This window comes from Cupressus sempervirens, chromosome 8, assembly GCF_028749045.1.
Source record: "Cupressus sempervirens isolate cs-2001-9-10 chromosome 8, ASM2874904v1, whole genome shotgun sequence".
Lineage (NCBI taxonomy): Eukaryota > Viridiplantae > Streptophyta > Pinopsida > Cupressales > Cupressaceae > Cupressus > Cupressus sempervirens.
Window position 1 is genome coordinate 522,238,054 of NC_143125.1, and position 10,977 is coordinate 522,249,030.

The following is a 10,977-nucleotide window of genomic DNA, read 5'->3' on the forward strand; positions in this document are numbered from 1 at the left end:
CATGCTTAACAAATGATGTATAATATGTCATCTTTGACACAATTATTTGAATTTCAATTATTTTTTAGAATTTTTCTTGCTGTTGCATTATACTTTTTTTTAAAACTCTGACTACCGTTGCTATTTTGACGTTTACTGCCATTGACAGTATAAGCAACCTATCGAAACATATCTACAAGTTGTCTCTATTTCAACACATCCTACCATCGAGAGTATGAAAAACCTGTTGAAACATATCTCTAGATCATCGATAATTTAATGCATCCTGTCGTCGATAATGTGGAATACCCATCAAACCATCTCTCATAGTCGTCAATAGTTTAATGTTTTGAACTATTTATCTAACGCCACCATGGGACAATGATGGTAATAATTTTTTATGGTTTTTGTCATCAATATATCGACACCCATCTTGTCCGTCAAACTTTTGTCTCTAGTTTAGCAACCATAGTTTTCAATGTTTTTGAATCACAACTTTGATGGAAAAGCATCAAAAAATAGGTCCAAATTTACAAGTGGAAAGCATGGTAAAAGTAATAATTTTAGGTAAATTATGTACAAACTAACCTCTAACATGAAGCTAAGTACTCCTGCACTCTTATTTTTATTTATTAATGGTGTAGGGGCCATTAGATGACTCAAAAATGATATAGAATAAATAGATAAGAAGAGAGAGTACTCCAACCAAAACTTAATCTTTGTGACCTTCTAAAAATATCATCTCATCATTCTCTGAATGTTTCCATCAATTAAATTCCCTCCAAACTGAATAAATGCATATTTGGTGCATGAAAATGCCAAAGTTAGGAATTTCCAATTGACTATCGGTGTAACTCTGAGTTGCAAAAAAAAATTTGTTGTGTACTTGTTCACATGCACATGTGCAAAGGTGAAAATTGTGCCTTATTCAAAATCTCAAAAGTGTGAAGTTGTAGAGGTGTGCACATGTGGAGGTCCCTAGGTCAAAATTGGCATTTTTCCCTCTACATCCAAATCTTAGTTTCCAATACCTAGGTCTTCTTGTCACTCAACCAAAATGATTTATGGATGAGGTGCTTTAAACTTTTGTATAGTTGAAATGATTTCCAAGGGATCCAAAAAATCTAATCCTTCATACTTGACCCTCACTTCCCTATGGAAATCATTGACCTCCACCCACATTTCAACAAAATTGTCCATCTTGGAGTTAATTTATTTTGGTGTCTCCTCATCCATAAAGACCTGTAAAATATCATCCTCAAAGGACACTTCTTCAAAAGATGCTTAGAATTGTTGCACTACTACTTTTGTCGAGCATAAATGTTCTCTAGAGTCATCATAAAAAATCTCCAAATCTGTTGTGCTATAATAATTATCTACTTCTAATACTTGGGCATCAACTCTTCCTTGCATGTTTTGGATATCTTCGAACATGGGTAGCATAACCTTATTCTCATCCTGTATTTTCTCAATACAATCATCAATCTTGTCCAACTCTTCACTCATGAATATTACCAATGGCATCCTATACTTATGCCCCTCTATCTTTTATAAATCAACCAAATCGTTAGTTCAAGAGGATACTTCATCTACCAACCCAAAATCCTGGTTGATTATAGTTGCCAATTTTCTCGCATTATCCTGTATGCCATGAAATAGTTTCATGTTAGCCTCAATGATTTCTATTCCTAATTCTTCAAAACTACAATTTCATCTATAAAATGCATCAAAAGATGGACCACTCTTAGGTGGGGTTGAAGCTCTTGAAGGTAGCCTTCAATGCTATCTTAGGGTTAGCAAGGTCAATGGGACCTGCTACCTCCTTTACAAATTCTTGTAAAAATTCATTCTTCCTCTTCAAAACTTGGATCTCTTCTTCACCCTAATCTAATTGGTAGAACACATGTCTCATGCCTGTGGTTGTAAAAAATTTGGCCATATCCTTTGTGCCTTCCCCAACTGAACTTATTTTATTTGGTAATCTTGGGGAGCTATGGTGCATGGATTGACATGAGGTGGAGAAATAGCCACATAAGCTACCAGATTATCTCGTATATCCCTCATGATAAAAGCCAACTATTCGAGAGTCTCTAAATGGGGTACGATTGGCTATAGAGATTTTGTCAAGACTATTATCCCCTCTTTTGGAATTGTAGTATATGTCCTTCTTTGGGTCTCTACTGCTCGTGTCATCAGCTTTGGTGTTGTACCTAGAGGAGGTATAAATTTTCTAGGTGACAAGGTTGTTACAGATGTAATCCTCTTTCCTTTTTCAGTGCTTCTCTCTAGGGTTTTATCCATTATCATCTAGTTGACCACTTGTGTGGCCATAGTTTGTCTTTGAGGAGATGTAGGTCAGATCACTACTGGCAGAGCTTGTTCTATAGTGAGAGCTTGCTCTAGCTGATCTACCTTTCCTCCTTGGTTAGTACACACCTCTCCATTTTTAGTTATCTGATCTTGGTCCTTTGACATGGGAGGAGTCATAAGAATTGTATCTGGTCCTACAGGTGGTGGTGGTGGTATTTCTAGCCTTCCTAGCCTTCCTAGATAAGGAAGAGGTATATCTATCTATACCTATAGGAATGGTGGAATAATGCTCAAATCGTCACCTTTTGGCTCTTAACATGGTGTATCTCTTATCTCTTCTTCCTCTGTGTATACTCCTACAGGCATGAAATCAAACTAGGAGAAGTCAAAATATATAATCCATCCCCACTTGTTGTTTCCATCCAACCTTCCTTCTCTTAATTTGTAGACTCATTAATCTGGATAGGTTGTTCTTGGATGGTTAGAGGGATCCATAGCTCACTTATGCTCCTTCTTCTCTCCTTAACTACCCTTCCCAAATGTGTCCTTGTGCTCAATGGGATATGTTCTATTAGGTCATCTTCCCCTTCTTCTAGATCTTTGAATACAGTTTTGGGGATAGAGGGGGAAGGAGTACTTTTCTTTTTCAATTCCCCCCACTTCACTCCAATGACTACTATTTCTCTTCTTCAAGGTGGATGAAGAGGCTTTAGTTTGACCTTAAGGCTCTTCTATCTATACTTCTTCATCTACTTCCACAACCTTCCTCTTCTTCTTTCTTGGCATTCTCTTCCCCATAGAAGTATACCAGCTCATTATCATGCCTATATACTATCTTGGGCATCGCTATAGATTTCTCCTTATATGTGGGAATGGTGACCTTGGCCCATTTTCCTTTCTTGGACCTTGTTGGTCCTTTTATATTTGATACATTGGGTAAGGGGTCAAGGGGGAAGGGTCTATGTATCCAATCTCTGGTCATTTTGATGATATGTCAGGCTCAATGTTGAATATTATGATTTTCATCCCTGTTCACCCCAATGTTCATTATTGGGCACTCAAAGATATCCCTATTGTAAGTGGGATCTAGGATATTAGGAGTATCCTTATTTCACACATGATTGGATATGTGCACGTTCAAAACCTTTTCTTCCAATGCTAAATCCAACATGCAATAGGCCCTAATCTAAACTTCATAATCATCTACATAGTTCAAACAATGATCCTCAATGGATGAATTGGGTATGAATTCCCTTCTTGTTACATGTTTGAACATCCCTATATTGTCAAAATAGGAGCAGGGAGTTGGGTACTCCTCCAGGGGATACTTGTCCTATACTATCTCATAAGAATTTATATCCCTCTTATCTTTGACCTCATAAGGCCAAATGGTAATAGGCCATACCCATGTTTTCTTATGCTTGGCGCATATTTTAGCATATGTTAAACTCAACTACCAGGAAATATCTAGTAGGATAAATCAATGTGAAGGATAGCATGTTAATTTTTTTCGGGTGAAATAGTGTGCCAACCACTTGGATGTATGTGAAGGTGTGGAATTGGATTAAATATTGTCTCACTTAGGTAGCAGTTGCTGCCACCTCCACTAATAGCCTTTTCACATAATCTCCTTCTATGAACTAAATCATAAAAAGATAAATATGTTATTAACTATTCTAGATTCTGGGTTTTTGTTTCAAAGCTCCTTCTGTACCAAATGAGGGTACACAATTTGTGACCATGCATTAGCATCTTCTATACTCCCTCTCCTGGTAACCCTAGGGTATGTCAGCCTTTCGACCAGTAGGTATACTTTGTATGAGTTCGTATAGAAATGGGGGTCATTCTTGATTGAAGTTAAATCCTCGTCTAAAGAGTCACTAATGATGGTGCCCCAGTCAATCATGTTGGCCTCGGTCCTGATCATCTCAACAAAATCAACTATATCTCTAATATATGAGGATATCAACACATCTACCTCTATGATATGTTCTTCAATAATTCCTATTATGGGAAATGAGAAACATTGTAATTATAATAGAGTTTATTTTCTTTGATGTTGTACTATAGTAACTCAATTGATCAGATGATGCTTTTGTTGAATTTAACGGGTGTATGCACTTTCTGAACTAGTCAATACATTAAAGGATTATTGAGTGACCTTTATTGCTTGATGGTTTGTTTTCACTAAGTTATTTAGATCTATCAAAATTTTTTATGAATTTGAGATCTATTGAAGGATTGGAGATACGTCCTTCAATAATTCAACTATAGTATTTTTGGTTTTTGCAAGTTGTTGTAAGTGATGCTTAATCAGTTGATTGTGCCTGTCTTTCTTTATTTTCTTGTTGAGTGAACTTATTCCATCACTAATGTTTGCATGCCTCAAGATGTGCCTTAGTTGATCAATAATATCGATGGTAGTGTTAGTTTTCACATCACTAAGTATTCATGTGATTATCTTATTTGCTTTGATAGAGTATGGACATGTTCTTTGTGAAAACTTGCTTTCTTTGCCTTAGTGACCTTCCTCAATAAATGATTGTGCTGATTTAATTCCTCACTACTCAATTCATTTACATGGCTTGGATACATATCTAAAGCACTTTGAATTGTCTCAGGAATCTCCACTTTTGGAGTATGTCACTCGAACAATTCTCCTTCATCTTAAGAGCTTGAAGATGAAGATGATGAGGATGGTGTTCTTCTTCTTCTCACCATCCTTTTCCCTTTCAATTGTTTAGATTTTGTGCTTCCTAGTTGTAGCTTCCTTTTTGTTGTTTGGGGCATTATAGCGCTCTTAGATCTTTTTGGTGCTTGAGGTTGGAATGGTTGGTTAACACCCTTCAACGTAGCTTGTTTTTCTTGTGGAGATTTCACAACTTTGTCCCCTTTAGGACTTCCTTGGCCTTTGCTTCCTTCTTCTATGATCTCAAATGATGAAACTTTCTCCTTACGTTGGGGTTTTGTTGGTTTTCTTAGCTAAGTGTTACCTCCTTCTCGCCTTTCCTTTTGTTGAGTTGTGTGGGATTCTTTTGTGTATACTTTTAGTTGTACCTTAGTTACCTTGGAGGTATCAACTGTTATGTACATAACTAGAGTTGTTTGTGACCTCTCTCCCCTTGGTGACTTATTGCTATTTGTGACTGTTGTGATGTGTGATTTTGCATATTCTGATTTTCTTAGTGAAGTTAGAGGGTTAAATTTGATAGGCTCTTCATCTAACTCCTCAACATACCCTTCAACTTCTACTATTCTACTAGTTTTGATGCAATGATCTTCTTCTTATCCTTGTTGTTTGGATCTAGTCTAGTCAGATCTTTTACTTGTTTAGCCTACTTCCTTACACATACTATCTCTACTTGCTTGGTTATCCATTTCCAATTTTTGATTGCTTTGTTAAAAATTTATCTTTCTTTCCTTTTGTGACTAATTTAACATTGGCTTGTATTAAGAAATATTACACATATGCTTCTATATAGGTTTGTCTGTCTATTGGCACATATTCTAGTCTGACCTTTTCCAATGCATCATCAAGTATTCCTTTTAGTTGTGCTACTTTGGTTCACCATTTCTTGATTATAACATCTGTTAATTCCTCTAGTATGTCCTTCTTTACCACTTATGGTGTTCTTCTGTAGATCCTCATACGGACTAGCATTGCACTTATAACTTCTTTTTGATTTGTCTCACTCATGAGAGCATATCTGTACCTTATAATGTTGGAGTTTCCATTTTTCATGATGTCACTTAGTATAGCATCAATTGAAAGTGGAGGATTAGGGTTACTCCTTCTTGCCCATTTTATAATCCTTGGGTTTGGTCTCTTCTGTGCAGTTGTGTAGATGCATACTTCTTCTTTACCCCTCTTTTGTCTTCTTCTTCTTGTTCTCATCTTTGTCACTTGACTCTAGTTCAGGTGAGGTGGTTTCTCTTCCTAAGTCATTATTTCATGTGCTACCTTTCTATTTCTTAGAGTTTGTGATCTTGATACTAGTTACATCCTTCTTCTTTCTTATTCTTTTGCCTTCTTTTCTATTTTCTTCCCTGTCCTTTTCAATTTTGGCTACTATGCTTCTTTTCATTGTGTTGGTGCCACACATTGGTAGTTTGTCATCAACATGCATAGACAATATTATCTGTACAATTACTTTTGCCATTTCTTTTTTAACCTAATAATGGAATGCAATAAGCTATTAAGTCATGGGCTTCACCTTTTCTATCATCCAATAGTTAGTGCTGGCTAGGAAACATAATTCATTTTTGTACTAATACAAATGGTATTCTCTTTCTTTTTCTCATTATATTCCTAAATCTATCAATAAATCTTTTGAAGCGAACATCTTTATCATCTCCTAGCATCATTTATGCTTTACAATTTTTTTCACAAATGGGCCTATTAGTTAGCCACATGACTTTGCCTTGTCCTAGAATTTCTCTAATGAAATAGAAGAATATTCATACTAAGAGGGCCCCAAATTTTAATGGATGTACCTTAGGGTTTTCTTTGATATTTGTCAAGTTCATACTCAATTTCTTGTGCAACCATCCACTTAGGTCAAGTGGTGCCCTCTCATGAATGATTTGGTAGGATGCATGTACCGCTCCATAGGACATGCTGTTAAGTTTGCTTGAAAAGTATAGCTTATAAGAAATTGCCATTGTAGTGAATCTCATTTCTTGGTTTGAGACTTCTTCTTTAGCCAGTGTTCATCTTGTTGAGAGATTGTTGGAAGCATGAATGCTAATGATATTCCTATGGGGAGTATTGTAGAAATGTTACTATGATGATATGTTACATTCATGACTGAGTTTGTCATTGATGTCAACATAATAGTCTTCTATGGTATCTGACAGAAGAACAACGAAAAGATCAAGTTAGTATGGACAACTAGTTGAGTATTCTAACTATCTAAGGTTATGGGAGATACATCTGAGTATCTGGTATATGTAGTTAATGTTGAAAGAAGAAATGATAAGTCTAGAAGAGGCTATGTAAGTTTTGGTGATGTTTGTTTTGAGATAGAGTTTACAAAGGCATATTTTAGTAAACTTATTATATCTCTTCGCAGAGTTGTTATTTTCAGAATCAAGGTTGAGGATGTGAAGAAGACATGCTGGTGATGACATGGCTAAGTTCACTCGTCATGATATTATGTGTACGGAAATATATTCAAGTTGCAAGGTGGAAGATTAATGTTATCGCTAAGTGTAACGTGCTCTTAATGTGGTCTTATAATGATTAATTGAGAAGGTCTAACAACTAGCTCAGGGCATTCTTTTATGGACTCAGTATAAAGGAAGGACATTTTCCTTTACCATGAAGTAGATAGACAAGATATGGAGAAGTGATTATAAGCAACAGTAAGAGCGAAATGCGAAGCTGAGCAGAGTAGAGAAAAACTTCATTACCTAGGTTTTGCTGAGTGATCCAAGGTTTGATATTTGGATATGAGGTTCATGAACTGGTCTACAAGGTCTGATAGTGATTGGTTTGGTTGATAGAACAAAGGAAAGAAGAACATAACAGTAAATTACATGTTTGAGTAGTGAGCTCTTCTTGTAGTTGAAATTGCATGTTTGGGCAGTGGACTCATCTTGCATACATTGTACTACAACTACTAATAGGGTTGGCACAACTCCTAACAAGTTTGGAATATCCTAACAGGGATTCAAACTCTCCTAATAGGGACTCATATGTACTGAAGGTTGTAACAAACTCCTAACAGGGTCCACCCTCTAACAAGGAACTAATATATCAATATATCATCTTATGGGCATCATTCCCACTGAGGTTTTCCCTTTGATCAAGGGTTTTCCTAGTTAACATATCTGGTGTAATTGTCTATGTGCATCTTATTATGGTTGTTGTTTACTTTGGTTGAATGGTTAAGTTTTTTTAAAGAAGATAAATGTTTTAATTGTTGGATAACTGATTCAACCCCCCACCCCCCTCTCAATTATCTTGGTGGACTATTGTTTCTAACAACTAGTATTAGAGCATCAAGTCCTTGAAGATAAAGTTTAACAACTTTGGGATATCCATGGGAAGCATGTTTAGGAAAGATAGTCTGAAGTTCAATGGAACAAATTATAATAGCTGGAAGGAAAAGATGAATACACATCTATTGTATATGGGTTTGAGATATTGGATCTTGACAAAATTAGCAAAGACAATCATTGATGAAAAAGATTTGGAAACTTATTCGAGGCAAAAAGAGATCTTTTTATGTGTGACATGAGAGCTAGAGAAGACCTATTGACTGCACTTCCTCAAATTGAATACAATCAGGTAAAGTCACTTGCTACTTCACATTTGATTTGGAAAGCTTTGGAAACTACTTTTGAAGGTGATGCACATTCTAAGAAATTGACATTACAAAGTTGGATTTGTGCATTTCAAGATGCTAAAATGATGGAAGATGAATCTATAAGAACATTTGTAGGCAGAATATCATAAATTACTATAGGTATCAGATCTCAAGGAGGAACCAAAGAAGATGATGAGGTTATATGGAAGATACTGAAGAGCTTAACACCACCATTTGAGCCAGCCGTTCAAATGATACAATTGTTGATATCTTGTACCAAATATTTCACAAAAGAGACATTGCATGGAAGACTTGAAGCAGTTGAGAATGAGCTTAGACAGTCTAGAGAATTCACTAGAATAGAGACAACTTTTAGTGCCTTGAATATTCAATCTAGATTATCAAGGAGCACAAGTGCTAGAAGAGATTTTGCCAACAGCAACAGATCTGGGGAAGATAGAAAAATTGAAGGAGTAGCCCTTTTGGTGAGAAGAGAAAAAGGAGGTAAGAAAATCTTTAAATATTGGACTTGTGATGAATATGGTCATTATGCATCTATGTGTCCTAAAAGAGAGAAAAAGTATAAAGGAAATTATAGACCTAGAAAAGATAGAGAGTGTTTGTATGCAAATGAAGAAAATGATTCTGATGAACAAGCAGTAAGTGCTAGTGATGATGAAACTTGATTTGTGGCAATTAAAGAAGAAATTCTAGAGAAAGTAGCTTTGGTGTCACAGGTTGAAAAGAAATCTAATTGGATAACTGATAGTGGTTGTTCACATCATATGATTGGTGATATTAACAAGTTTTTTGACTTCAAAAATCAGGATGGAGGCATTGTCAGAGTTGGAAACAATGCAACAAGCCAATTTAAAGGTATCAAATCTATAACTCTTGATGGTAAAAATAACACTAAGGATGTATATTTTTTTGATGGTTTAAAGCACAATATTTTGAGGGTTGGACAACTAGTGGACAAAGGTTATCAATTGCAATTCATAAAGAAGACATGCATGATCAAAGACAAAGATGGAAAGGTAATTGGAACAGGAACCACATCTAGAGGTAATGTATTTTAGTTGAATCCTACTGAAATGACATGTCTGGTTGCAAAGGTAGATGAAAGTTGGTTATGGCATAAGAGATTTTGTCATATAAACTTTGATAGTATTGTGAAGACCAGTAGTATGTTTGTAGTTAGAGATTTGCCTAAGATTATAAAGCCTACTAACATAATTTGCAAGGAATGTGTGTTTGCAAAGCATAAAAAAACTTCTTTTCCCTACAAGAAGTTTTCTACTACAAAAAATTAGAGATTGTACACATAGATCTTAGTGGTCTTGCAAAGACTAAAGTATTCTATGGAGAAAGGTATTTTATGATTCTAGTTGATGACTTTTCTAGAATGATGTGGGTTGCATTTCTTAAAGAGAAATTCAAGGCATTTGATTCTTTCAAGATATTTGAGAATAGGGCTGAGAATGAATCTGGTATGAAGATTAAATGTTTAAGATCATATAGTGGAGGATAATTTACTTCAAATAAGTTTAACATGTTTTGTGAAGAAAATGGAATCAAAAGACAGTTATCAGCTCCAAGAATCCCTGAACAGAATGGCATTGCAGAGAGAAGGAATGGTTTAGTTAGAGAAGCAACAAGAACTATGTTAGCAAAGAATGATGTATCCAAGATGTTTTAGAGAGAAGCTATGAATACAATAGTCTACACCATGAACATAGTGCAAGTCAGAAAAGACACAAACAAGACTCCTTATGAACTGTGGTTTGGTCACTCACCTACAATTAAGTATTTCAATTTTTTTGGGAGTAAGTGTTATATCAAAAGAGATGATGATATTGGTAAGTTTGATGCTAGAAGTGATGAAGGTATGTTTTTCGGTTACTCATTGAAAAGTAAGGGTTATAGATGTTATAATCTAAGAACTAAGACTATTATGGAAAGTGAAAATGTAAGAATTGATGAGAAATTTAGGATACAAGAGAGAATAGTTGATTACAATTCATATGATGATGTTGTTACTAAGCCAAGGAATGATGAAATATTTCTTGAGACTAACAATGATTTGCAGAATGAAGGAGAGTCAAGGTAGGAACAAAGCTCAGAACCTCTAGTAGATCCAAGAGTTGAGATAGCAACTCCTACTTCGGGAAAGAATATGATAAAGAATCACCCATCTAACCAGATCACCAGAAGCAAAGATAAAGATGTGATGACAAGAAGAAGAGTCGATGAAGAACTATGTTTGATATCTCAAGTTGAACCTAAGAATGCAGAGGAAGAATGTAAAGCTGACTTTTGGAAACAAGCTATGAAAGAGGAATTGGATCAGGTAGTAAAGAATAAGACATGGGAATTG